The sequence below is a fragment of the Carya illinoinensis genome, chromosome 4 (genome assembly GCF_018687715.1).
Source record: "Carya illinoinensis cultivar Pawnee chromosome 4, C.illinoinensisPawnee_v1, whole genome shotgun sequence".
Taxonomy (NCBI): domain Eukaryota; kingdom Viridiplantae; phylum Streptophyta; class Magnoliopsida; order Fagales; family Juglandaceae; genus Carya; species Carya illinoinensis.
The window spans coordinates 24,579,161-24,606,263 of record NC_056755.1 but is presented as its reverse complement, the minus strand read 5'-3'; the positions used below and the strand labels follow the sequence as shown (position 1 = coordinate 24,606,263).

At 39.7% G+C, this 27,103-nt stretch overlaps 1 non-coding gene across 1 annotated transcript; it reads right to left on the bottom strand.

Annotated features, from left to right (window-relative positions):
- Positions 1 to 21,776: 21,776 nt before the first annotated feature.
- On the bottom strand, positions 21,777 to 21,884 carry LOC122308613. The gene has a single exon (XR_006242132.1). It is a non-coding gene; the product is annotated as a small nucleolar RNA R71 (small nucleolar RNA).
- Between the last annotated feature and the right edge of the window lie 5,219 nt (positions 21,885 to 27,103).

Below are 27,103 nucleotides of genomic sequence, written 5' to 3'. Positions count from 1 at the left end.
TCATGAATTCTTGCGCACATACGCCAAACCATTGGTTTTCCTCGAGCCTAGGATGCGCCACACGGCCCTAAAGTTCTAATTCCACCATTGTTAGGTTTCTGAATAAAGTTGAGGGCATTAATCAACTCACAAGTGATTAGTCATCACAAAACCTTGTTTTGAACATAATTGCCCTTTTAATTCTATCTCACCTTTTCTAAATGAGCCTTACAAATTTAATTGTTGTTGTTCATCCTTCATAGAGTGAATTTGAAGAATACACTTGATCCAGCACATTTCGACAAAAGGAATGTCAATGGAACAGACAAGTCACAGCCAATCGCCACCAACGCGCACCTCCATGTGCATTGCAACTAATCGGCCCAAAGCCAACGCCCTTTACACCATTTTCTCAAGGGAAATCTCATCAAATGCGTCCATGATTAAAGCCTTACAGCTCATTTCTAGCACTGAACAAATTGACTCGAATAAACCTATTTTTTCTATCACTGTTCCAATTGTAGCCCCCATTCAGCATACAAACGGTTTCCCTCAAGCCAAAGAAGTGCCACACGCCCCACATGTTCTCATCTCACCATGGTTGAGCTTCTAACTTGAGTTGAGGGCATTAATTAACTCACAAGTCAATGGTCATCTCCAAACCGTGTTTTCAGGTTAATTTCCTTTTTAATTCTTTCTTAGCTTATATATGTTGACCTTACGACTTCTATTCTTGTTCTTTATCAATCTAAGAGTGAATTAGTGGATTGGAATTGATCCACGACATTTCCGTTGAAGGAATGTCATTCCAACGCCCAAGTCCCCGCCAATCGCCACCTTGGTGCACATCCATGTGCATTGCAACTAATCAGCCCCTAACCCATGCCTTTTATATTATTTTCTCAAGTGAAATCTCATGAAATGCCTCCCACCTTAACCCTTCCAGCTCATTACTAGAAATGGACGAATTCGCCCCGAACAAACCCGCCTTTTCTTTCGTTCTTCCAATCCCAGCCCACATAAGCCCCACCATCGGTTTCCATCGAGCCCAAGAAGTGCCACATGTCCTTCATGACCACAACCTGCCATTGTGAAGGTTTTAACTTAAGTTGATGGCATTAACAAACTTACAGGTGATTAGTCGTCTCTAAACGATGTTTTGAGCTTAATTTTCTTATTAATTCATTCTCGCCTTTTTTATACGGCCCTTATGACTTTTATTGTTGTTTCTCATCATTCATAGAGTGAATTAGTGGATTAGAATTGATCCAACACATTTCAATAGATGGAATACAATCCCACGTAGGTGCACCTGCATGTGCATTGGAACTAATCAGCCCAAAGCCCAAGCCTCTTAAACCATTTTCAGAAGGGCAATCTCACATCGCATCCATCCCTCGTTAACACTCCTGGTTCGTTTCAGGCGTTGGACGAATTGGCTCGAAGAAACCCGTCTTTTCATGAATTCTTGCGCACATACGCCAAACCATTGGTTTTCCTCGAGCCTAGGATGCGCCACACGGCCCTAAAGTTCTAATTCCACCATTGTTAGGTTTCTGAATAAAGTTGAGGGCATTAATCAACTCACAAGTGATTAGTCATCACAAAACCTTGTTTTGAACATAATTGCCCTTTTAATTCTATCTCACCTTTTCTAAATGAGCCTTACAAATTTAATTGTTGTTGTTCATCCTTCATAGAGTGAATTTGAAGAATACACTTGATCCAGCACATTTCGACAAAAGGAATGTCAATGGAACAGACAAGTCACAGCCAATCGCCACCTACGCGCACCTCCATGTGCATTGCAACTAATCGGCCCAAAGCCAACGCCCTTTACACCATTTTCTCCAGGGAAATCTCATCAAATGCGTCCATGATTAAAGCCTTACAGCTCATTTCTAGCACTGAACGAATTGACTCGAATAAACCTATCTTTTCTATCACTGTTCCAATTGTAGCCCCCATTCAGCATACAAACGGTTTCCCTCAAGCCAAAGAAGTGCCACACGCCCCACATGTTCTCATCTCACCATGGTTGAGCTTCTAACTTGAGTTGAGGGCATTAATTAACTCACAAGTCAATGGTCATCTCTAAACCGTGTTTTCAGGTTAATTTCCTTTTTAATTCTTTCTTAGCTTATATATGTTGACCTTACGACTTCTATTCTTGTTCTTTATCAATCTAAGAGTGAATTAGTGGATTGGAATTGATCCACGACATTTCCGTTGAAGGAATGTCATTCCAACGCCCAAGTCCCCGCCAATCGCCACCTTGGTGCACATCCATGTGCATTGCAACTAATCAGCCCCTAACCCATGCCTTTTATATTATTTTCTCAAGTGAAATCTCATGAAATGCCTCCCACCTTAACCCTTCCAGCTCATTACTAGAAATGGATGAATTCGCCCCGAACAAACCCGTCTTTTCTTTCGTTCTTCCAATCGCAGCCCACATAAGCCCCACCATCGGTTTCCATCGAGCCCAAGAAGTGCCACATGTCCTTCACGACCACAACCTGCCATTGTGAAGGTTTCAACTTAAGTTGACGGCATTAACAAACTTACAGGTGATTAGTCGTCTCTAAACGATGTTTTGAGCTTAATTTTCTTATTAATTCATTCTCGCCTTTTTTATACGGGCCTTATGACTTTTATTGTTGTTTTTCATCATTCATAGAGTGAATTAGTGGATTAGAATCGATCCAACACATTTCAATAGATGGAATACAATCCCACGTAGGTGCACCTGCATGTGCATTGGAACTAATCAGCCCAAAGCCTCTTAAACCATTTTCTCAAGGGCAATCTCACATCACATCCATCCCTCATTAACACTCCCGGTTCGTTTCAGGCGTTGGACGAATTGGCTCGAAGAAAACCGTCTTTCCATGAATTCTTGCGCACATACGCCAAACCATTGGTTTTCCTCGAGCCTAGGATGTGCCACACGGCCCTAAAGTTCTCATTCCCCCATTGTTAGGTTTCTGAATAAAGTTGAGGGCATTAATCAACACACAAGTGATTAGTCATCACAACACCTTGTTTTGAACATAATTGCCCTTTTAATTCTATCTCACCTTTTCTAAATGAGCCTTACAAATTTAATTGTTGTTGTTCATCCTTCATAGAGTGAATTTGAAGAATACACTTGATCCAACACATTTCGACAGAAGGAATGTCAATGGAAGAGACAAGTCACAGCCAATCGCCACCTACGCGCACCTCCATGTGCATTGCAACTAATCGGCCGAAAGCCAACGCCCTTTAAACCATTTTCTCAAGGGAAATCTCATCAAATGCGTCCATGATTAAAGCCTTACAGCTCATTTCTAGCACTGAACGAATTGATTCGAATAAACCTATCTTTTCTATCACTGTTCCAATTGTAGCCCCCATTCAGCATACAAACGGTTTCCCTCAAGCCAAAGAAGTGCCACACGCCCCACTTGTTCTCATCTCACCATGGTTGAGCTTCTAACTTGAGTTGAGGGCATTAATCAACTCACAAGTCAATAGTCATCTCTAAACCGTGTTGTCAGGTTAATTTCCTTTTTAATTCTTTCTTAGCTTATATATGTGGACCTTACGACTTCTATTCTTGTTCTTTATCAATCTAAGAGTGAATTAGTGGATTGGAATTGATCCACGACATTTCCGTTGAAGGAATGTCATTCCAACGCCCAAGTCCCCGCCAATCGCCACCTTGGTGCACATCCATGTGCATTGCAACTAATCAGCCCCTAACCCATGCCTTTTATATTATTTTCTCAAGTGAAATCTCATGAAATGCCTCCCACCTTAACCCTTCCAGCTCATTACTAGAAATGGACGAATTGGCCCCGAACAAACCCGCCTTTTCTTTCGTTCTTCCAATCGCAGCCCACATAAGCCCCACCATCGGTTTCCATCGAGCCCAAGAAGTGACACATGTCCTTCATGACCACAACCTGCCATTGTCAAGGTTTTAACTTAAGTTGACGGCATTAACAAACTTACAGGTGATTAGTCGTCTCTAAATGATGTTTTGAGCTTAATTTTCTTATTAATTCATTCTCGCTTTTTTTATACGGACCTTATGACTTTTATTGTTGTTTCTCATCATTCATAGAGTGAATTAGTGGATTAGAATTGATCCAACACATTTCAATAGATGGAATACAATCCCACGTAGGTGCACCTGCATGTGCATTGGAACTAATCAGCCCAAAGCCCAAGCCTCTTAAACCATTTTCTCAAGGGCAATCTATCATCACATCCATCCCTCATTAACACTCCTGGTTCGTTTCAGGCATTGGATGAATTGGCTCGAAGAAACCCGTCTTTCCATGAATTCTTGCACACATACGCCAAACCATTGGTTTTCCTCGAGCCTAGAATGTGCCACACGGCCCTAAAATTCTCATTACACCATTGTTAGGTTTCTGAGTAAAGTTGAGGGCATTAATCAACTCACAAGTGATTAGTCATCACAAAACCTTGTTTTGAACATAATTGCCCTTTTAATTCTATCTCACCTGTTCTAAATGAGCCTTACAAATTTAATTGTTGTTGTTCATCCTTCATAGAGTGAATTTGAAGAATACACTTGATCCAGCACATTTCGACAAAAGGAATGTCAATGGAACAGACAAGTCACAGCCAATCGCCACCTACGCGCACCTCCATGTGCATTGCAACTAATCGGCCCAAAGCCAATGCCCTTTACACCATTTTCTCAAGGGAAATCTGATCAAATGCATCCATGATTAAAGCCTCACAGCTCATTTCTAGCACTGAACGAATTGACTCGAATAAACCTATCTTTTCTATCACTGTTCCAATTGTAGCCCCCATTCAGCATACAAACGGTTTCCCTCAAGCCAAAGAAGTGCCACACGCCCCACATGTTCTCATCTCACCATGGTTGAGGTTCTAACTTGAGTTGAGGGCATTAATCAACTCACAAGTCAATAGTCAACTCTAAACCGTGTTTTCAGGTTAATTTCCTTTTTAATTCTTTCTTAGCTTATATATGTGGACCTTACGACTTCTATTCTTGTTCTTTATCAATCTAAGAGTGAATTAGTGGATTGGAATTGATCCACGACATTTCCGTTGAAGGAATGTCATTCCAACGCCCAAGTCCCCGCCAATCGCCACCTTGGTGCACATCCATGTGCATTGCAACTAATCAGCCCCTAACCCATGCCTTTTATATTATTTTCTCAAGTGAAATCTCATGAAATGCCTCCCACCTTAGCCCTTCCAGCTCATTACTAGAAATGGATGAATTGGCCCCGAACAAACCCGCCTTTCCTTTCGTTCTTCCAATCGCAGCCCACATAAGCCCCACCATCGGTTTCCATCGAGCCCAAGAAGTGCCACATGTCCTTCATGACCACAACCTGCCATTGTGAAGGTGTTAACTTAGGTTGACGGCATTAACAAACTTACAGGTGATTAGTCGTCTCTAAACGATGTTTTGAGCTTAATTTTCTTATTAATTCATTCTCGCCTTTTTTATACGGACCTTATGACTTTTATTGTTGTTTCTCATCATTCATAGAGTGAATTAGTGGATTAGAATTGATCCAACACATTTCAATAGATGGAATACAATCCCACGTAGGTGCACCTGCATGTGCATTGGAACTAATCAGCCCAAAGCCCAAGCCTCTTAAACCATTTTCAGAAGGGCAATCTCACATCGCATCCATCCCTCGTTAACACTCCTGGTTCGTTTCAGGCGTTGGATGAATTGGCTCGAAGAAACCCGTCTTTTCATGAATTCTTGCGCACATACGCCAAACCATTGGTTTTCCTCGAGCCTAGGATGTGCCACACGGCCCTAAAGTTCTAATTCCACCATTGTTAGGTTTCTGAATAAAGTTGAGGGCATTAATCAACTCACAAGTGATTAGTCATCACAAAACCTTGTTTTGAACATAATTGCCCTTTTAATTCTATCTCACCTTTTCTAAATGAGCCTTACAAATTTAATTGTTGTTGTTCATCCTTCATAGAGTGAATTTGAACAATGCACTTGATCCAGCACATTTCGACAAAAGGAATGTCAATGGAATAGACAAGTCACAGCCAATCGCCACCTACGCGCACCTCCATGTGCATTACAACTATTCGGCCGAAAGCCAACGCCCTTTACACCATTTTCTCAAGGGAAATCTCATCAAATGCGTCCATGATTAAAGCCTTACAGCTCATTTCTAGCACTGAACGAATTGACTCGAATAAACCTATCTTTTCTATCACTGTTCCAATTGTAGCCCCCATTCAGCATACAAACGGTTTCCCTCAAGCCAAAGAAGTGCCACACGCCCCACATGTTCTCATCTCACCATGGTTGAGCTTCTAACTTGAGTTGAGGGCATTAATTAACTCACAAGTCAATAGTCATCTCTAAACCGTGTTTTCAGGTTAATTTCCTTTTTAATTCTTTCTTAGCTTATATATGTTGACCTTACGACTTCTATTCTTGTTCTTTATCAATCTAAGAGTGAATTAGTGGATTGGAATTGATCCACCACATTTCCGTTGAAGGAATGTCATTCCAACGCCCAAGTCCCCGCCAATCGCCACCTTGGTGCACATCCATGTGCATTGCAACTAATCAGCCCCTAACCCATGCCTTTTATATTATTTTCTCAAGTGAAATCTCATGAAATGCCTCCCACCTTAACCCTTCCAGCTCATTACTAGAAATGGACGAATTGGCCCCGAACAAACCCGCCTTTTCTTTCGTTCTTCCAATCGCAGCCCACATAAGCCCCACCATCGGTTTCCATCGAGCCCAAGAAGTGCCACATGTCCTTCATGACCACAACCTACCATTGTGAAGGTGTTAACTTAAGTTGATGGCATTAACAAACTTACAGGTGATTAGTCATCTCTAAACGATGTTTTGAGCTTAATTTTCTTATTAATTCATTCTCGCCTTTTTTATACAGACCTTATGACTTTTATTGTTGTTTTTCATCATTCATAGAGTGTATTAGTGGATTAGAATCGATCCAACACATTTCAATAGATGGAATACAATCCCACGTAGGTGCACCTGCATGTGCATTGGAACTAATCAGCCCAAAGCCTCTTAAACCATTTTCTCAAGGGCAATCTCACATCACATCCATCCCTCATTAACACTCCTGGTTCGTTTCAGGCGTTGGACGAATTGGCTCGAAGAAAACTGTCTTTTCATGAATTCTTGCGCACATACGCCAAACCATTGGTTTTCCTCGAGCCTAGGATGTGCCACACGGCCCTAAAGTTCTCATTCCCCCATTGTTAGGTTTCTGAATAAAGTTGAGGGCATTAATCAACACACAAGTGATTAGACATCACAAAACCGTGTTTTGAACATAATTGCCCTTTTAATTCCATCTCACCTTTTCTAAATGAGCCTTACAAATTTAATTGTTGTTGTTCATCCTTCATAGAGTGAATTTGAAGAATACACTTGATCCAGCACATTTCGACAGAAGGAATGCCAATGGAACAGACAAGTAACAGCCAATCGCCACCTACGCGCACCTCCATGTGCATTGCAACTAATCGGCTGAAAGCCAACGCCCTCTAAACCATTTTCTCAAGGGAAATCTCATCAAATGCGTCCATGATTAAAGCCTTACAGCTCATTTCTAGCACTGAACGAATTGACTCGAATAAACCTATCTCTTCTATCACTGTTCCAATTGTAGCCCCCATTCAGCATACAAACGGTTTCCCTCAAGCCAAAGAAGTGCCACACGCCCCACATGTTCTCATCTCACCATGGTTGAGCTTCTAACTTGAGTTGAGGGCATTAATCAACTCACAAGTCAATAGTCATCTCTAAACCGTTTTTTCAGGTTAATTTCCTTTTTAATTCTGTCTTAGCTTATATATGTGGACCTTACGACTTCTATTCTTGTTCTTTATCAATCTAAGAGTGAATTAGTGGATTGGAATTGATCCACGACATTTCCGTTGAAGGAATGTCATTCCAACGCCCAAGTCCCCGCCAATCGCCACCTTGGTGCACATCCATGTGCATTGCAACTAATCAGCCCCTAACCCATGCCTTTTATATTATTTTCTCAAGTGAAATCTCATGAAATGCCTCCCACCTTAACCCTTCCAGCTCACTACTAGAAATGGACGAATTGGCCCCGAACAAACCCGCCTTTCCTTTCGTTCTTCCAATCCCAGCCCACATAAGCCCCACCATCGGTTTCCATCGAGCCCAAGAAGTGCCACATGTCCTTCATGACCACAACCTGCCATTGTGAAGGTTTTAACTTAAGTTGACGGCATTAACAAACTTACAGGTGATTAGTCGTCTCTAAACGATGTTTTGAGCTTAATTTTCTTATTAATTCATTCTCGCATTTTTTATACGGGCCTTATGACTTTTATTGTTGTTTTTCATCATTCATAGAGTGAATTAGTGGATTAGAATCGATCCAACACATTTCAATAGATGGAATACAATCCCACGTAGGTGCACCTGCATGTGCATTGGAACTAATCAGCCCAAAGCCTCTTAAACCATTTTCTCAAGGGCAATCTCACATCACATCCATCCCTCATTAACACTCCTGGTTCGTTACAGGCGTTGGACTAATTGGCTCGAAGAAAATCGTCTTTTCATGAATTCTTGCGCACATACGCCAAACCATTGGTTTTCCTCGAGCCTAGGATGTGCCACACGGCCCTAAAGTTCTCATTCCACCATTGTTAGGTTTCTGAATAAAGTTGAGGGCATTAATCAACTCACAAGTGATTAGTCATCACAAAACCTTGTTTTGAACATAATTGCCCTTTTAATTCTATCTCACCTTTTCTAAATGAGCCTTACAAATTTAATTGTTGTTGTTCATCCTTCATAGAGTGAATTTGAACAATGCACTTGATCCAGCACATTTCGACAAAAGGAATGTCAATGGAATAGACAAGTCACAGCCAATCGCCACCTACGCGCACCTCCATGTGCATTACAACTATTCGGCCGAAAGCCAACGCCCTTTACACCATTTTCTCAAGGGAAATCTCATCAAATGCGTCCATGATTAAAGCCTTACAGCTCATTTCTAGCACTGAACGAATTGACTCGAATAAACCTATCTTTTCTATCACTGTTCCAATTGTAGCCCCCATTCAGCATACAAACGGTTTCCCTCAAGCCAAAGAAGTGCCACACGCCCCACATGTTCTCATCTCACCATGGTTGAGCTTCTAACTTGAGTTGAGGGCATTAATTAACTCACAAGTGAATAGTCATCTCTAAACCGTGTTTTCAGGTTAATTTCCTTTTTAATTCTTTCTTAGCTTATATATGTTGACCTTACGACTTCTATTCTTGTTCTTTATCAATCTAAGAGTGAATTAGTGGATTGGAATTGATCCACCACATTTCCGTTGAAGGAATGTCATTCCAACGCCCAAGTCCCCGCCAATCGCCACCTTGGTGCACATCCATGTGCATTGCAACTAATCAGCCCCTAACCCATGCCTTTTATATTATTTTCTCAAGTGAAATCTCATGAAATGCCTCCCACCTTAACCCTTCCAGCTCATTACTAGAAATGGACGAATTGGCCCCGAACAAACCCGCCTTTTCTTTCGTTCTTCCAATCGCAGCCCACATAAGCCCCACCATCGGTTTCCATCGAGCCCAAGAAGTGCCACATGTCCTTCATGACCACAACCTACCATTGTGAAGGTGTTAACTTAAGTTGATGGCATTAACAAACTTACAGGTGATTAGTCATCTCTAAACGATGTTTTGAGCTTAATTTTCTTATTAATTCATTCTCGCCTTTTTTATACAGACCTTATGACTTTTATTGTTGTTTTTCATCATTCATAGAGTGTATTAGTGGATTAGAATCGATCCAACACATTTCAATAGATGGAATACAATCCCACGTAGGTGCACCTGCATGTGCATTGGAACTAATCAGCCCAAAGCCTCTTAAACCATTTTCTCAAGGGCAATCTCACACCACATCCATCCCTCATTAACACTCCTGGTTCGTTTCAGGCGTTGGACGAATTGGCTCGAAGAAAACTGTCTTTTCATGAATTCTTGCGCACATACGCCAAACCATTGGTTTTCCTCGAGCCTAGGATGTGCCACACGGCCCTAAAGTTCTCATTCCCCCATTGTTAGGTTTCTGAATAAAGTTGAGGGCATTAATCAACACACAAGTGATTAGACATCACAAAACCGTGTTTTGAACATAATTGCCCTTTTAATTCCATCTCACCTTTTCTAAATGAGCCTTACAAATTTAATTGTTGTTGTTCATCCTTCATAGAGTGAATTTGAAGAATACACTTGATCCAGCACATTTCGACAGAAGGAATGCCAATGGAACAGACAAGTCACAGCCAATCGCCACCTACGCGCACCTCCATGTGCATTGCAACTAATCGGCTGAAAGCCAACGCCCTCTAAACCATTTTCTCAAGGGAAATCTCATCAAATGCGTCCATGATTAAAGCCTTACAGCTCATTTCTAGCACTGAACGAATTGACTCGAATAAACCTATCTCTTCTATCACTGTTGCAATTGTAGCCCCCATTCAGCATACAAACGGTTTCCCTCAAGCCAAAGAAGTGCCACACGCCCCACATGTTCTCATCTCACCATGGTTGAGCTTCTAACTTGAGTTGAGGGCATTAATCAACTCACAAGTCAATAGTCATCTCTAAACCGTTTTTTCAGGTTAATTTCCTTTTTAATTCTGTCTTAGGTTATATATGTGGACCTTACGACTTCTATTCTTGTTCTTTATCAATCTAAGAGTGAATTAGTGGATTGGAATTGATCCACGACATTTCCGATGAAGGAATGTCATTCCAACGCCCAAGTCCCCGCCAATCGCCACCTTGGTGCACATCCATGTGCATTGCAACTAATCAGCCCCTAACCCATGCCTTTTATATTATTTTCTCAAGTGAAATCTCATGAAATGCCTCCCACCTTAACCCTTCCAGCTCATTACTAGAAATGGACGAATTGGCCCCGAACAAACCCGCCTTTCCTTTCGTTCTTCCAATCCCAGCCCACATAAGCCCCACCATCGGTTTCCATCGAGCCCAAGAAGTGCCACATGTCCTTCATGACCACAACCTGCCATTGTGAAGGTTTTAACTTAAGTTGACGGCATTAACAAACTTACAGGTGATTAGTCGTCTCTAAACGATGTTTTGAGCTTAATTTTCTTATTAATTCATTCTCGCATTTTTTATACGGGCCTTATGACTTTTATTGTTGTTTTTCATCATTCATAGAGTGAATTAGTGGATTAGAATCGATCCAACACATTTCAATAGATGGAATACAATCCCACGTAGGTGCACCTGCATGTGCATTGGAACTAATCAGCCCAAAGCCTCTTAAACCATTTTCCCAAGGGCAATCTCACATCACATCCATCCCTCATTAACACTCCTGGTTCGTTTCAGGCGTTGGACGAATTGGCTCAAAGAAAACCGTCTTTTCATGAATTCTTGCGCACATACGCCAAACCATTGGTTTTCCTCGAGCCTAGGATGTGCCACACGGCCCTAAAGTTCTCATTCCCCCATTGTTAGGTTTCTGAATAAAGTTGAGGGCATTAATCAACACACAAGTGATTAGTCATCACAACACCTTGTTTTGAACATAATTGCCCTTTTAATTCTATCTCACCTTTTCTAAATGAGCCTTACAAATTTAATTGTTGTTGTTCATCCTTCATAGAGTGAATTTGAAGAATACACTTGATCCAACACATTTCGACAAAAGGAATGTCAATGGAACAGACAAGTCACAGCCAATCGCCACCTACGCGCACCTCCATGTGCATTGCAACTAATCGGCCCAAAGCCAACGCCCTTTACAGCATTTTCTCAACGGAAATCTCATCAATTGCGTCCATGATTAAAGCCTTACAGCTCATTTCTAGCACTGAACGAATTGACTCGAATAAACCTATCTTTTCTATCACTGTTCCAATTGTAGCCCCCATTCAGCATACAAACGGTTTCCCTCAAGCCAAAGAAGTGCCACACGCCCCACATGTTCTCATCTCACCATGGTTGAGCTTCTAACTTGAGTTGAGGGCATTAATCAACTCACAAGTCAATAGTCATCTCTAAACCCTGTTGTCAGGTTAATTTCCTTTTTAATTCTTTCTTAGCTTATATATGTGGACCTTACGACTTCTATTCTTGTTCTTTATCAATCTAAGAGTGAATTAGTGGATTGGAATTGATCCACGACATTTCCGTTGAAGGAATGTCATTCCAACGCCCAAGTCCCCGCCAATCGCCACCTTGGTGCACATCCATGTGCATTGCAACTAATCATCCCCTAACCCATGCCTTTGATATTATTTTCTCAAGTGAAATCTCATGAAATGCCTCCCACCTTAACCCTTCCAGCTCATTACTAGAAATGGACGAATTGGCCTCGAACAAACCCGCCTTTTCTTTCGTTCTTCCAATCGCAGCCCACATAAGCCCTACCATCGGTTTCCATCGAGCCCAAGAAGTGCCACATGTCCTTCATGACCACAACCTGCCATTGTGAAGGTTTTAACTTAAGTTGACGGCATTAACAAACTTACAGGTGATTAGTCATCTCTAAACGATGTTTTCAGCTTAATTTTCTTATTAATTCATTCTCGCCTTTTTTATACGGACCTTTTGACTTTTATTGTTGTTTTTCGTCATTCATAGAGTGAATTAGTGGATTAGAATCGATCCAACACATTTCAATAGATGGAATACAATCCCACGTAGGTGCACCTGCATGTGCATTGGAACTAATCAGCCCAAAGCCTCTTAAACCATTTTCTCAAGGGCAATCTCACATCACATCCATCCCTCATTAACACTCCTGGTTCGTTACAGGCGTTGGACTAATTGGCTCGAAGAAAATCGTCTTTTCATGAATTCTTGCGCACATACGCCAAACCATTGCTTTTCCTCGAGCCTAGGATGTGCCACACGGCCCTAAAGTTCTCATTCCACCATTGTTAGGTTTCTGAATAAAGTTGAGGGCATTAATCAACTCACAAGTGATTAGTCATCACAAAACCTTGTTTTGAACATAATTGCCCTTTTAATTCTATCTCACCTTTTCTAAATGAGCCTTACAAATTTAATTGTTGTTGTTCATCCTTCATAGAGTGAATTTGAAGAATACACTTGATCCAGCACATTTCGACAAAAGGAATGTCAATTGAACAGACAAGTCACAGCCAGTTGCCACCTACGCGCACCTCCATGTGCATTGCAACTAATCGGCCCAAAGCCAACGCCCTTTACACCATTTTCTCAAGGGAAATCTCATCAAATGCGTCCATGATTAAAGCCTTACAGCTCATTTCTAGCACTGAACGAATTCACTCGAATAAACCTATCTTTTCTATCACTGTTCCAATTGTAGCCCCCATTCAGCATACAAACTGTTTCCCTCAAGCCAAAGAAGTGCCACACGCCCCACATGTTCTCATCTCTCCATGGTTGAGCTTCTAACTTGAGTTGAGGGCATTAATCAACTCACAAGTCAATAGTCATCTCTAAACCGTGTTTTCAGGTTAATTTCCTTTTTAATTCTTTCTTAGCTTATATATGTGGACCTTACGACTTCTATTCTTGTTCTTTATCAATCTAAGAGTGAATTAGTGGATTGGAATTGATCCACGACATTTCCGTTGAAGGAATGTCATTCCAACGCCCAAGTCCCCGCCAATCGCCACCTTGGTGCACATCCATGTGCATTGCAACTAATCAGCCCCTAACCCATGCCTTTTATATTATTTTCTCAAGTGAAATCTCATGAAATGCCTCCCACCTTAACCCTTCCAGCTCATTACTAGAAATGGACGAATTGGCCCCGAACAAACTCGCCTTTTCTTTCGTTCTTCCAATCGCAGCCCACATAAGCCCCACCATCGGTTTCCATCGAGCCCAAGAAGTGCCACATGTCCTTCATGACCACAACCTGCCATTGTGAAGGTTTTAACTTAAGTTGACGGCATTAACAAACTTACAGGTGATTAGTCGTCTCGAAACGATGTTTTGAGCTTAATTTTCTTATTAATTCATTCTCGCCTTTTTTATACAGACCTTATGACTTTTATTGTTGTTTTTCATCATTCATAGAGTGAATTAGTGGATTAGAATTGATCCAACACATTTCAATAGATGGAATACAATCCCACGTAGGTGCACCTACATGTGCATTGGAACTAATCAGCCCAAACCCAAGCCTCTTAAACCATTTTCTCAAGCGTAATCTCACATCACATCCATCCCTCATTAACACTCCTGGTTCGTTTCAGGCATTGGACGAATTGGCTCGAAGAAACCCGTCTTTTCATGAATTCTTGCGCACATACGCCAAACCATTGGTTTTCCTCGAGCCTAGGATGTGCCACACGGCCCTAAAGTTCTCATTCCGCCATTGTTAGGTTTCTGAATAAAGTTGAGGGCATTAATCAACTCACAAGTGATTAGTCATCACAAAACCTTGTTTTGAACATAATTGCCCTTTTAATTCTATCTCACCTTTTCTAAATGAGCCTTACAAATTTAATTGTTGTTGTTCATCCTTCATAGAGTGAATTTGAACAATGCACTTGATCCAGCACATTTCGACAAAAGGAATGTCAATGGAACAGACAAGTCACAGCCAATCGCCACCTACGCGCACCTCCATGTGCATTGCAACTAATCGGCCCAAAGCCAACGCCCTTTACCCCATTTTCTCAAGGGAAATCTCATCAAATGTGTCCATGATTAAAGCCTTACAGCTCATTTCTAGCACTGAACGATTTGACTCGAATAAACCGATCTTTTCTATCACTGTTCCAATTGTAGCCCCCATTCAGCATACAAACGGTTTCCCTCAAGCCAAACAGACAAGTCACAGCCAATCGCCACCTAGGCCCACCTCCATGTGCATTGCAACTAATCGGCCCAAAGCCCACGCCCTTTCCTCCATTTTCTCAAGGGAAATCTTATCAAATCTATCCAAAATTAACCCACATAGCTTATTTGTAGCATTGGACTAATTGGCCCTAAGAAACCTATCTTTTCTATCATCGTTCCAATTGTAGGGGACATACACCATACACCATACCATCGGTTTCCCTCAAGCCAAAGAAGGATCACATGCCCCACAGGTTCTCATCTCACCATGGTTGAGCTTCTAGCTTGAGTTAAGGGCATTAATCAACTTACAAGTAACTAGTCATCTAAAAACCATGGTCTGAACTTTATTTCCTTTCCAATTCTGTCTCGAGTCTTTTATATGGGCCTTACAAATTTTGTTGTTGGTTTTCATCATTCTTAGCGTGAATTTGTACATTTCAACGGAAGGAATGTCATTGTAATGCAGAAGTCACAGCCACTCGCCACCCAGGCGCACCTCCATGCGCGCTACAACTAATTGGCCCGTAACCCACGACCTTTACACCATTTTCTCATGGGAAATCTCATACAATCCGTCCATGATTAGAGCCTTATAGCTCATTTCTAGCACTGAACCAATTGACTCGAATAAACATATCTTTTCTATCACTATTCCAATTGTAGCCCCCATTCAGCATACAAACGGTTTCCCTCAAGCCGAAGAAGTGCCACATGCCCCACGTGTTCTCATCTCACCATGGTTGAGCTTCTTCTAACTTGAGTTGAGGGCATTAATCAACTCACAAGTCATTAGTCATCTCTAAACCATGTTTTCAAGTTAATTTCCTTTTTAATTCTTTCTTAGCTTATATATGTGGACCTTACGACTTCTATTCTTGTTCTTTATCAATCTAAGAGTGAATTAGTGGATTAGAATTGATCCACGACATTTCCTTTGAAGGAATGCCATTCCAACGCCCAAGTCTCCGCCAATCGCCATCTTGTTGCACATCCATGTGCATTGCAACTAATCAGCCCCTAACCCATGGCTTTTATACTATTTTCTCAAGTGAAATCTCTTCAAATGCCTCCCACCTTAACCCTTCCAGCTCATTACTAGAAATGGACGAATTGGCCCCGAACAAACCCGCCTTTTCTTTCGTTCTTCCAATCGTAGCCCACATAAGCCCTACCAACGGTTTGCATCGAGCCCAAGAAGTACCACATGTCCTTCAGGATCACAACCTGCCATTGTTCAGGTTTTAACTTAAGTTGACGGCATTAACAAACTTACAAGTGATTTGTCGCCTCTAAACGATGTTCTGAACTTAATATTCTTATTAATTCATTCTCACCTTTTTTATAGGGACCTTATTACTTTTATTGTTATTTTTCATCATTCATAGAGTGAATTAGTGGATATGAATTGATCCAACACATTTCAATAGATGGAATATAGTTCCAAAGCCCAAGTCAACGCCAATCCCCACGTAGGTGCACCTGCATGTGCATTGCAACTAATCAGCCCAAAGCCCATGCCTCTTAAACAATTTTCTCAAGGGAAATCTCCTCACATCCATCCCTCATTAACACTGCTAGTTCATTTCAAGCATTGGACGAATTGACTCGAAGAAACCCGTCTTTTCATGAATTGTACCGCACATACGCCAAACCATTGGTTTTTCTTGAGCCTAGGATGTGCCACACAGCCCTTAGGTTCTCATTCCACCATGGTTAGGCTTCTGAATAAAGTTAAGGGCATTAATCAACTCACAAGCGATTAGTCATCGCAAAACCTTGGTTTGAACATAATTTCCCTTTTAATTCTATCTCACCTTTTTTAAATGGGCCTTACAAATTTAATTGTTGTTCTTCATCATTCCTAGAGTGAATTTGAAGATTAGACTTGATCCAACAACACATTTCAACAAAAGGAATTTCAATGGAACAGACAAGTCACAGCCAATCGCCACCTAGGCGCACCTCCATGTGCATTGCAACTAATCGGCCCAAAGCCCACTTCCTTTACACCATTTTCTCAAGGGGAAATCTCGTCAAATCCATCCAAAATTAACCCACATAGCTAATTTGTAACATTGGACGAATTGGCCTGAAGAAACCTGTCTTTTCTTCATTGTTCCAATTGTAGCCCGCATACACCATACACCATACCATCGGTTTCCCTCTAGCCAAAGAAGGATCAGATGCCCCACAGGTTCTCATCTCGCCATGGTTGAGCTTCTAACTTGAGTGAAGGGCATTAATCAACTTACAAGTAATTAGTCATCTAAAAACCATGTTCTGAACTTTATTTTCATTTTAATTCTTTCTCGAGTTTTTTATATGGGCCTCCCAAATTTTGTTGTTGTTTTTCATCATTCTTAGTGTGAATTTGAACATTTCAATGGAAGGAATGTCATTGTAACGCAGAAGTCATAGCCAATCGCCACCTAGGCGCAACTCCATGCGCACTACAACCAATTGGTCCCCTAGCCCACGACCTTTACACCATTTTCTCATGGAAAATCTCATCAAATCCGTCCATGATTAAAGCCTTACAGCTCATTTCTATCATTGAACGAATTGGCTCGAAGAAACCTATCTTTTCTATCACTGTTCCGATTGTAGCCCCCCATTCACCATACAAACAGTTTCCCTCAAGCCGAAGAAGTGCCACATGCCCCACATCTTCTCATCTCGCCATGGTTCAGCTTCTAACTTGAGTTGAGGGTATTAATCAACTCACAAGTCAATAGTCATCTCTAAACCATGTTTTAAGGTTAATTTCCTTTTTAATTCTTTCTAAACTTATATATATGTAGACCTTACAACTTCTATTCTTGTTCTTTATCAATCTAAGAGTGAATTAGTGTATTAGAATTGATCCACGACATTTCCGTTGAAGGAATGACATTCCAACGCCCAAGTCCCTGCCAATCACCACCTTGGTGCACATCCATGTGCATTGCAACTAATCAGCCCCTAACCCATGCCTTTTATACGATTTTCTTAAGTGAAATCCCACCAAGTACATCCCACCATAACCCTTCTAGCCCATTACTGGCAATGGACAAATTGCCCCCGAACAAACCCGCCTTTTCTTTCATTCTTCCAATCGTAGCGCACATAAGCCCTACCATCGGTTTCGCTCGAGCCCAAGAAGTGCCACATGTCCTTCAGGACACAACCTGCCATTCTTCAAGTTTTAACTTAAGTTGACGGCATTTACAAACTTACCAGTTATTAGTCGCTTCTAAATGATGTTCTCACCTTTTTTATACGGACCTTATTACTTTTATTGTTGTTTTTCATCATTCATAGAGTGAATTAGTGGATCAAAATTGATCCAACACATTTCAATAGATGGAATATCGTTCCAAAGCCCAAGTCAACGCCAATCCCCACGTAGGTGCACCTGCATGTGCATTACAACTAATCAGCCCAAAGCCCACGCCTCTTGATATGAACCCGCGGGAAGAGAATCCCTTGAATCCACAATCAATTTCAAAACTTACCCAAGAACGCCAAACTCAAGTCTATGGATGGAGAATTTAGACCCATTGAGAACTCGTTTCAAAAACCTAGATTATATCAAAATCTAGGCCCGTTGAAATCCCGTCTCAAGAACCCAAATTACGAGGAGGAATGCCACAAAGGTTGTGATTTACCTTTGATAAGTTCAAAAGTTCAATTAAGAACAAGAGGAGAAAACTCACTCAGAATTAAAATTCGAAATAAAATAATGTCTGCCTTGAAATGGCTGGTTACATCCTTTAAATACCCTCCCCAAAATATGATAAAACCCTAGACTAAAATTTGAGACCCTTTTTCTCAAAAATGCCCTTTGAACAGTAGCCGCGGGTACTGTAGCGTGAACAGTGTCATGCTACAGTACTTCTAAACCCTAGTTCAAATAAGTAAGACATATGTGGGTTAAACATCCTTAAGCCCACTTATTCAAAACTAATAATAAAAATCCTTTAAAAAATTGAAAACCTTAATATCTAAAGGCCATATTTCTAAGTCAAGTCTTCCACAACTTGGATCAAGTGGATCAAAGCTGGTTCTTCTTCTTTCAAGCCCATCTTGAGTGTTGGGCTCTTGCTTACTTCTTCCCAAGTGGTTTGTACTAATCCTTGCATTGCTTCCTTGATCTTCTTTGCTCTCGATCTTATAATTGGCCCATCTGGAACTTGCAAAGAATTTTTAAGAGTAGGCCTGCCTTGGTTCCCATCAACCTAGATTATATTAAAATCTAAACCCAATGAAATCCCGTCTCAAAAACCCAAATTTCAAGGAGGAACACCACAAAGGTTGTGATTTACCTTTGATAAGTTCAAGAGTTCAATTAAGAACAAGAGGAGAAAACTCACTCACAATGAAAATTCAATAAAAAATGTCTTACCTCCTCAAATGAGGTTACAAGTGATTTAAATAAACAATCCCCAAAACCCTAAAGGAATAGTGTCACGGGTACTGTAGCGTAAATAGTGCCGAGCTACAGTAACTTCTAAAACCCTATTTCAAATAAAATAATAACTTTTCAAATATGCCATTGGCGAAAATAAAAGGCCTTGGCAAAAATCCTAGTTCATTAAAAATAAGACATGTGGGCTGACATCCTCAAGCTCACTTATTCTAAACTAATAAAATTAGCTCTCTTAATGAAATACATAAGTCCAAGGCCATCAATATTAATAGATCCAAGTCATGTCTTCCGTAGCGTATCACATGGACGAAAACTGGATCTCCTCCTCTCAAGCCCATTTTGAATGTTGGGCTCTTGCTAAACACGTCTCAAGTGGATTGCATCCCCATCCATGCCTAGCTTTCTTGATCTTCCTAGCTCTTGATCTTGTATTTGATCTTTAAGACTTGGTCTGTGATGAGTGTGCGAAAGTGCACTCTATATACCCTATTATTGGACTAAAATACTAAAATGTGAATAGAAATCATAGGAATTAATGTGTATTCTTAAATTGAATTTCTATTTACGTTGGGATACTCCTAAGTAGTTTTATGTCTAATTTCAGAGTTTATAAAAGAGCAAGTCAAGCCCAGCCAAATTCAAAGGAGGACATTCATGGGGTTTGAGAGCAATTTGGAAGAAAAGAAAAAGAAAAAAATCACAAAATAAAACCACAAGAAGTCCAAGTCTGAAATTCGCTAGGAGACAGTCTGGACATACTTTAGTCTTTTGACTGTATCTTTTTACTCATGTATTAGATTGATGCGATTCTTGATGCATTGTAAAGCTATCTTAAAGGGCTATAACTTTGTCTCTAATAAGGATTTCCAAATTCGAACTCCTGAAGGCTGTACATGGCTGCCAAGATAAGTCCTAAAATTTAGGCGATTTTTTTACGCGGAAATCAAGAGGACATTAGGGTTTCTTTCTTACCCTATATAAGCATATCATTAGCATGAAATGGAGGGGAGGAAGAGGCACAAGAGGCAGATCTGAAGAGAGGAGAAAATCACTTCCATGGCCACCGTTCGCTTCAGTTTTCTCTGGAGATTTTTGTTGTTCATTATATTTATGGGTAACTAAATTCTCAAGTAGGGTTAGGGATGAACTTGCACATTAGATGGTATTTCTAATTTATTCTTAATTCATGTATTTGATTTTCAATTGCTAAAACTCTTTTGTTTTATCATTCTCAATTCATCGTTGATGTTTTCTTCTCTGAATAATCATAGAATTTATTGTGTTTATGGATTTAGTCATGCTTTTTCTATTGAATGGATTAGTTCTTTGATTATGTTTGGATCAATTATTTATCTATATTGATTTAGTTTTTTGCTGCAATATCACTTCCTGAGTATATTATCGTCATTGGATTTTATCAATAGGGGTAGTAATTCACGTTTTTTAAAAGTGGTGAATGTTTTTTTCAAAGGGTTACATTTGATTTAAGTCTGGTTTATAAATCTATACCTTCCGATTGGGAATTGCGGGAATTGAGTTCCTAATTGAGTTATCCAATGAATTAAGAATAATTAAAATACCAGATTTGTGCAAGGGATTCCCGACGCTCTACTGTTTGTTAAATTTGAGTACTTTTTCTGTTAATCACTTTGCTTCACTTGAATTTACATTTAAAATTAATCTTTTTTCTCTATTACTTATTTAATATTTTTTTTTCTTTAGTTTCTTTGTTACTCTTGCTATTCTTTTAATTTGTCTCCCTGTGGAATCGACACCCCAAAGCTGTGCTACAACTACCGCGTTATTCTTTGGGCGTAATCAAATTTTGGCGCCGTTGCCGGGGAGACGGTAGAAGAATTGTGAGATAGTTTTTCTTTTCAACAGTTTGTAAAGGCGGTAACTTCGTTCCCTATTTTAGCTTGCTGCATTTTTTTTTTATTTTCTTTTTCTTTTTGCAGTTTTTTTAGTGTTGCGTTTTTCTCTACCTTGCATACACAGGTATAGAGATGCCTTGGGTCGGTTTGCTTGTAGACCTGTGTTAGAGTCAGAGTTTAATTTTTCTGATCCTTTGTTTGATAATTCTTCTAATTCTGAGAAAATGAGTGAACATGAAGATCAACCCACTAGGACCCTTCAGGATTACCTCCACCCTACACGCACAGCCACACCATCATGCATCATGTTTCCAGCTAGTATTCGCCAATTGGATTTTAAAACAGGGATGATACAGTTACTCCCTACTTTTCATGGCTTGGAAAATGAAAATCCATATGTGCACATTAGGGAGTTTGAGGAAGTAGTTGCGACTTTTCATAGTCAAAATGCAACTGATGACATTGTGAGACTTAAGTTCTTTCCTTTCTCTTTGAAAGATAGAGCTAAGAGTTGGCTATACTCATTGAGATCACGATCTATTGGGTCATGGAATGAGATGACTCAGGTCTTTTTTAATAAATACTTTCCCCAACATAAGACCAATGCTTTAAAAAGGCAAATCTCCACCTTTGTACAAAAGGACAGTGAGACTTTGTATCAGTCTTGGGAGAGATTTAAGGAGCTATTGAGTATGTGTCCTCACCATGGGTATGAGAATTGACGCTTAGTGAGCTATTTTTATGAGGGACTTACACCTAGAGAGCGTCAATTTGTGGAGATGATGTGTAATGGTGAGTTATTACAGAAAGATCCTGTTGAGGCCATAGAATACCTCAATGAGCTTGCTGAAAAAGCTTACACTTGGACTGGACCTAGTGCTACTGAGAGCACAAATAGGTCACGACCTGCAGGAAACCTAAATGGTGGTGGAATTTACCATCTCAGGGAAGAAGATAACCTAAAGGCTAAGGTTGAGATGCTCACTAGGGAGCTAGAGGTGTTGAAGAATAAAGACTTAAAGCCAACACATGTGGCTAATCATGCAGAGTCTTTTGGATGATGTTTTGTGTGTGGTGGGGTAGATCACCTTGCCCAAGAGTGTCCCACATTTGCTGAGATGAGAGGGATGTATGAGGAACAATGTAATGCCTTAGGTATGTACATGAAGCCTGTTGCACCTTTCTCTGATACCTACAATCTTGGGTGGCGTAATCACCCCAATTTTAGCTGGAAGTCTGAAAACCAGCCACCTGCACAACCCCCTAGATCATATCCTGCACCATATCATGCACCTTCATCTTCTAGGAGTCCTTTAGAAGACACTTTGCATGCTTTTATTGAGGCACAGAATAAAACTAATCAAAAGTTTGAATCTTTGATTATGCAGGTTGTTGAAGAAAACAAAGAGATAAAGAGTCATATATCCAAGATAATGAGCTCCTTGAGTGTGAATGAGCGTGGCAAGTTTCCTTCTCAAGCTCAATCCGCACCCCAAGGTCAGCATATGGCACAAAAAAATTTAAAAGAAGTCAATGCCATTATGACAAGAAGTGGTAAGTCCTTACACATCCCAACAACTGATAAGCAAGAGGATGTTGAAGAGGAACAAAGCAATGATAGCACCGAGTTCCCCAAGGATGCCGAGGTAATCAAGAATCCAGTTAAGGTACCATTTCCTCAAGCTTTAAAATCTGGTATGCGAACTTTGGATCCTAGTAATGAAATCTTGGAGAACCTCAAGCAGGTAAAGATTAACCTTCCTCTTTTGCATGTTATTAAACAAGTTCCCACTTATGCAAAAGTTCTTAAAGATTTGTGTATAGTTAAGAGGAAGCACCGTGTTAAGAAGACAGAGCAAGTTAGTGCTCTAATTGAGCAGCGAATTCCTCCTAAGTACAAGGATCCTGGTTGTCCAACCATTGCATGTGAATCATGAGTTTGGGCAAGCCTTGCTAGATCTAGGAGCTAGTGTTAATTTGATGCCTTATTCCATTTATTTGCAGCTTGGTTTGGGTGAAATTAAGCCTACCTCTGTCGTGCTTCAGTTGGCTGATCGTTCAATTAAGAAACCGAGGGGGATAGTTGAGGATGTTTTGATCCAAATTGACAAGTTTTATTATCCTATTGATTTCTTAATTTTGGACACTCAATCAGTTGTTGAGTCTAACTCTAAAGTTCCTCTCATATTAGGTAGACATTTCCTTGCTACGGCTAATGCACTTATAAATTGCAGGAATGGGTTGATGAAGTTATCTTTTGGAAACATGACCATGGAGGTCAACATTTTCCATATTGAGAAGCAGCCAACAGATGACGAGTGCCACCAAACGTATATGATTGATGCACTCATAGACAAGGGAGTTCACACAACTCATGATTTTGATCCCCTTGAATATTCCCTTGTGAATTCTGAGTTTAATATATCTGTTAGTGATTCATCTGATGTTATTGATATTTGTGCTGTTTTTTATGAAACTCAGGATTATGGCACACAGGTTTGGCAACAGAAATTTAAGGAGTTGCCTAAGAAATGTGGAAAACAGATTCCTGTAAGTATGAAAGTACCAAGAGTTAAATTGAAATCTTTGCCTAAGTCTAAAGTCTATAAGATTAAAATGAAAACGTTTCATGATAAAAATATTCGTAGGAAGAGGTTTAAACCTAATGACCGAATATGCTTATATGATTTTGGATCTCACAAGCACAAAGGAAAACTTCGGTTTAGGTGCACTGACCCACTTGTGGATCCAGTCTATCAACCTTGACCACACCACCAAGGTATGTGTTTCTTTATTTATTTTGTTTTGCTTTGTTTTGTTTTTGTTTTTTCTTATTTTCTTTCTTTTCCTTTTTGTTTGCTGTTGTTTTCTTTGTTTTTGATTGCAGGATAGTTTCATTTCGTCATTTCAGATTACCATCTTTGGTGTTTAGGGAGCTACCCACATCACTCATCAGGTGTATTCTACCATTTTCAGTTACTCCCCATTCAATTTTGATTCTTAAACATTGAGGACAATGTTTCATTTAAGTTGGGGGGTGGTGGTGCAAATTCAGTTTTTAAAATGCTTGTTGGAACTCTGTGGCATATTTTCATGTGTCAATTTTTTTTAATTTGCATCACATGTGCATCATTTTCACATGTGTACTCATTCTCATTCATAGCCATCTTCGTGAATTCACCAAACCCACCAGATCATTTTTTGCTGAAACATTCACAGAATCCTTAATGCACTTATCCAAGTTTTGTGGTAAGATGGTGGTTTGACACATGTAGCTAGAGAACTCTTTTGCTTAAGTTTTCATGTGAGTTTGGAGAGGATTGAGAGCATACAAATGCAATAAATTGTGATAAGCGTTCATTGATCTGTTGAATTGGGCACTTCTTTTGAGAATATCATTACATGGTTTGCAGTACAATGGTGGATATACTTGGGATATGACGAAGGTCAACTTAGGATTAACGTTTGAGCCTTTCAAGCTATCCTTTCCATCATAGACCCCTAGTAGCCAACTTTGAGCCAATAAAACACTTGTAGCTTTTTCTTTTCATATGCACATATCATCCATGCCTCTCCACATTGGAATATAACCTATACACAGATTTTCTTATCCTTTTTACTTCCAAGTGTATACTAGGTGTGGAATTTGTATTTTCTTTCTTTAATTTTATCATTTTCAATTAAAAAAAAAGAGAAGAAGAAGACGACGGAAAAAAAGAGAAGAGTACAAGTTGCAAAGTGTTCAATTGAGTGAGCTCCAACAAAAAAAAAAAAAAAAAAAAAAGAAGTTGGTATAGATGGAAAGAATACAAAAGTGGCATGTGTTTGTCCATCAAATTGTTGAAAAAAAAAAGGAAGAAGAAGGAAAAGCATTATTATTTGATGATCTGAAAAGTTGGAGAGTATATTAAGTGAGAAGTGTGGTCTATTGAGATATTTAATAAAATTCCATTTGTATGTACTTGGAAGTTTTTTAATCCATTTCATCATTTTCTTTCATATAACCCCAAAACCAAGCCACATTACAACCTTTTGTGTTGACCATTCTGATCCAAAATAAACTGTTGAAAAGATTGATGGAAGTCTCATTTGTTAGTGTTCCTATCATAAGATCAATGTTTGCTTGTTGCTTGTACATAATTGCCTAATTTTCCATGAGAGTGTATATACACCCATTGTCAACTCCATAGAGAGAGCCCTTACACGAAACACTATTATACCTGTGAGTTATGGAGTTGAACCTTTTGCTTAAGATGTTCTTGATGTTGCATGTGTCAAGGTTAGTGGTACGATGGTTATGGCTTGGAGAACACACACATACTCTGTGGATTGCTATAGGTGGATTGATCTTGATGGGTTATTGGATTCCTTAGATTGTTTTGATATGTGAATCTGGAAAGTGTGACTTGATTTACAACCTTTTGTGTTGACCATTCTGATCCTAAATAAGCTGTTGAAAAGATTGATGGAAGTCTCATTTGTTAGTGTTCGTATCATAAGATCAATATTTGCTTGTTGCTTGTACATAATTGCCTAATTTTCCATGAGAGTGTATATACACCCATTGTCAACTCCATAGAGAGAGCCCTTACACGAAACACTATTATACCCGTGGTTATGGAGTTGAACATTTTGCTTAAGATGTTCTTGATATTGCATGTGTCAAGGTTAGTGGTACGATGGTTATGGCTTGGAGAACACACACACACTCTGTGGATTGCTATAGGTGGATTGATCTTGATGGGTTATTGGATTCCTTAGATTGTTTTGATATGTGAATCTGGAAAGTGTGACTTGATGGTCTTTATATGTGATTTTCTTTGGTCTCTTTCGTTGTTTTGACATGAAAATTGCTAGGGACTAGCAAGGAGTAAGTTGGGGGGTGTGATGAGTGTGCAAAAGTGCACTCTATATACCCTATTATTGGACTAAAATACTAAAATGTGAATAGAAATCATAGGAATTAATGTGTATTTTTAAATTGAATTTCTATTTACGTTGGGATACTCCTAAGCAGTTTTTTTATGTCTAATTTCAGAGTTTATAAAAGAGTAAGTCAAGCCCAGCCAAATTCAAAGGAGGACATTCATGGGGTTTGAGAGCAATTTGGAAGAAAAGAAAAAGAAAAAAATCACAAAATAAAACCACAAGAAGTCCAAGTTCGAAATTCGCTAGGAGATAGTCTGGAAATATTTTAGTCTTTTGACTGTATCTTTTTACTCATATATCGGATTGATGCGATTCTTAATGCGTTGGAAAGATATCTTAAAGGGCTATAACTTTGTCTCTAATAAGGATTTCCAAATTCGAACTCCTGAAGGCTGTACATGGCTGCCAAGATAAATCCTAAAATTTAGGCGATTTTTTTATGCGGAAATCAAGAGGACATTAGGGTTTCTTTCTTACCCTATATAAGCATATCATTAACACGAAATGGAGGGGAGGAAGAGGCACAAGAGGCAGATCTGAAGAGAGGAGAAAATCACTTCCATGGCCACCGTTCGCTTCAGTTTTCTCTGGAGATTTTTGTTGTCCATTATATTTATGGGTAACTAAATTCTCAAGTAGGGTTAGGGATGAACTTGTACATTAGATGGTATTTCTAATTTATTCTTAATTCATGTATTTGATTTTTAATTGCTAAAACTCTTTTGTTTTATCTATCTCAATTCATCGTCGATGTTTTCTTCTCCGAATAATCATAGAATTTATTGTGTTTATGGATTCAGTCATGCCTTTTCTATTGAATGGATTAGTTCTTTGATTATGTTTGGATCAATTATTTATCTATATTGATTTAGTTTTTTGCTGCAATATCGCTTCCTGAATATATTGTCGTCATTGAATTTTATCAATAGGGGTAGTAATCCACGTTTTTTAAAAGTGGTGAATGTTTTTTTCAAAGGGTTACATTTGATTTAAGTCTGGTTT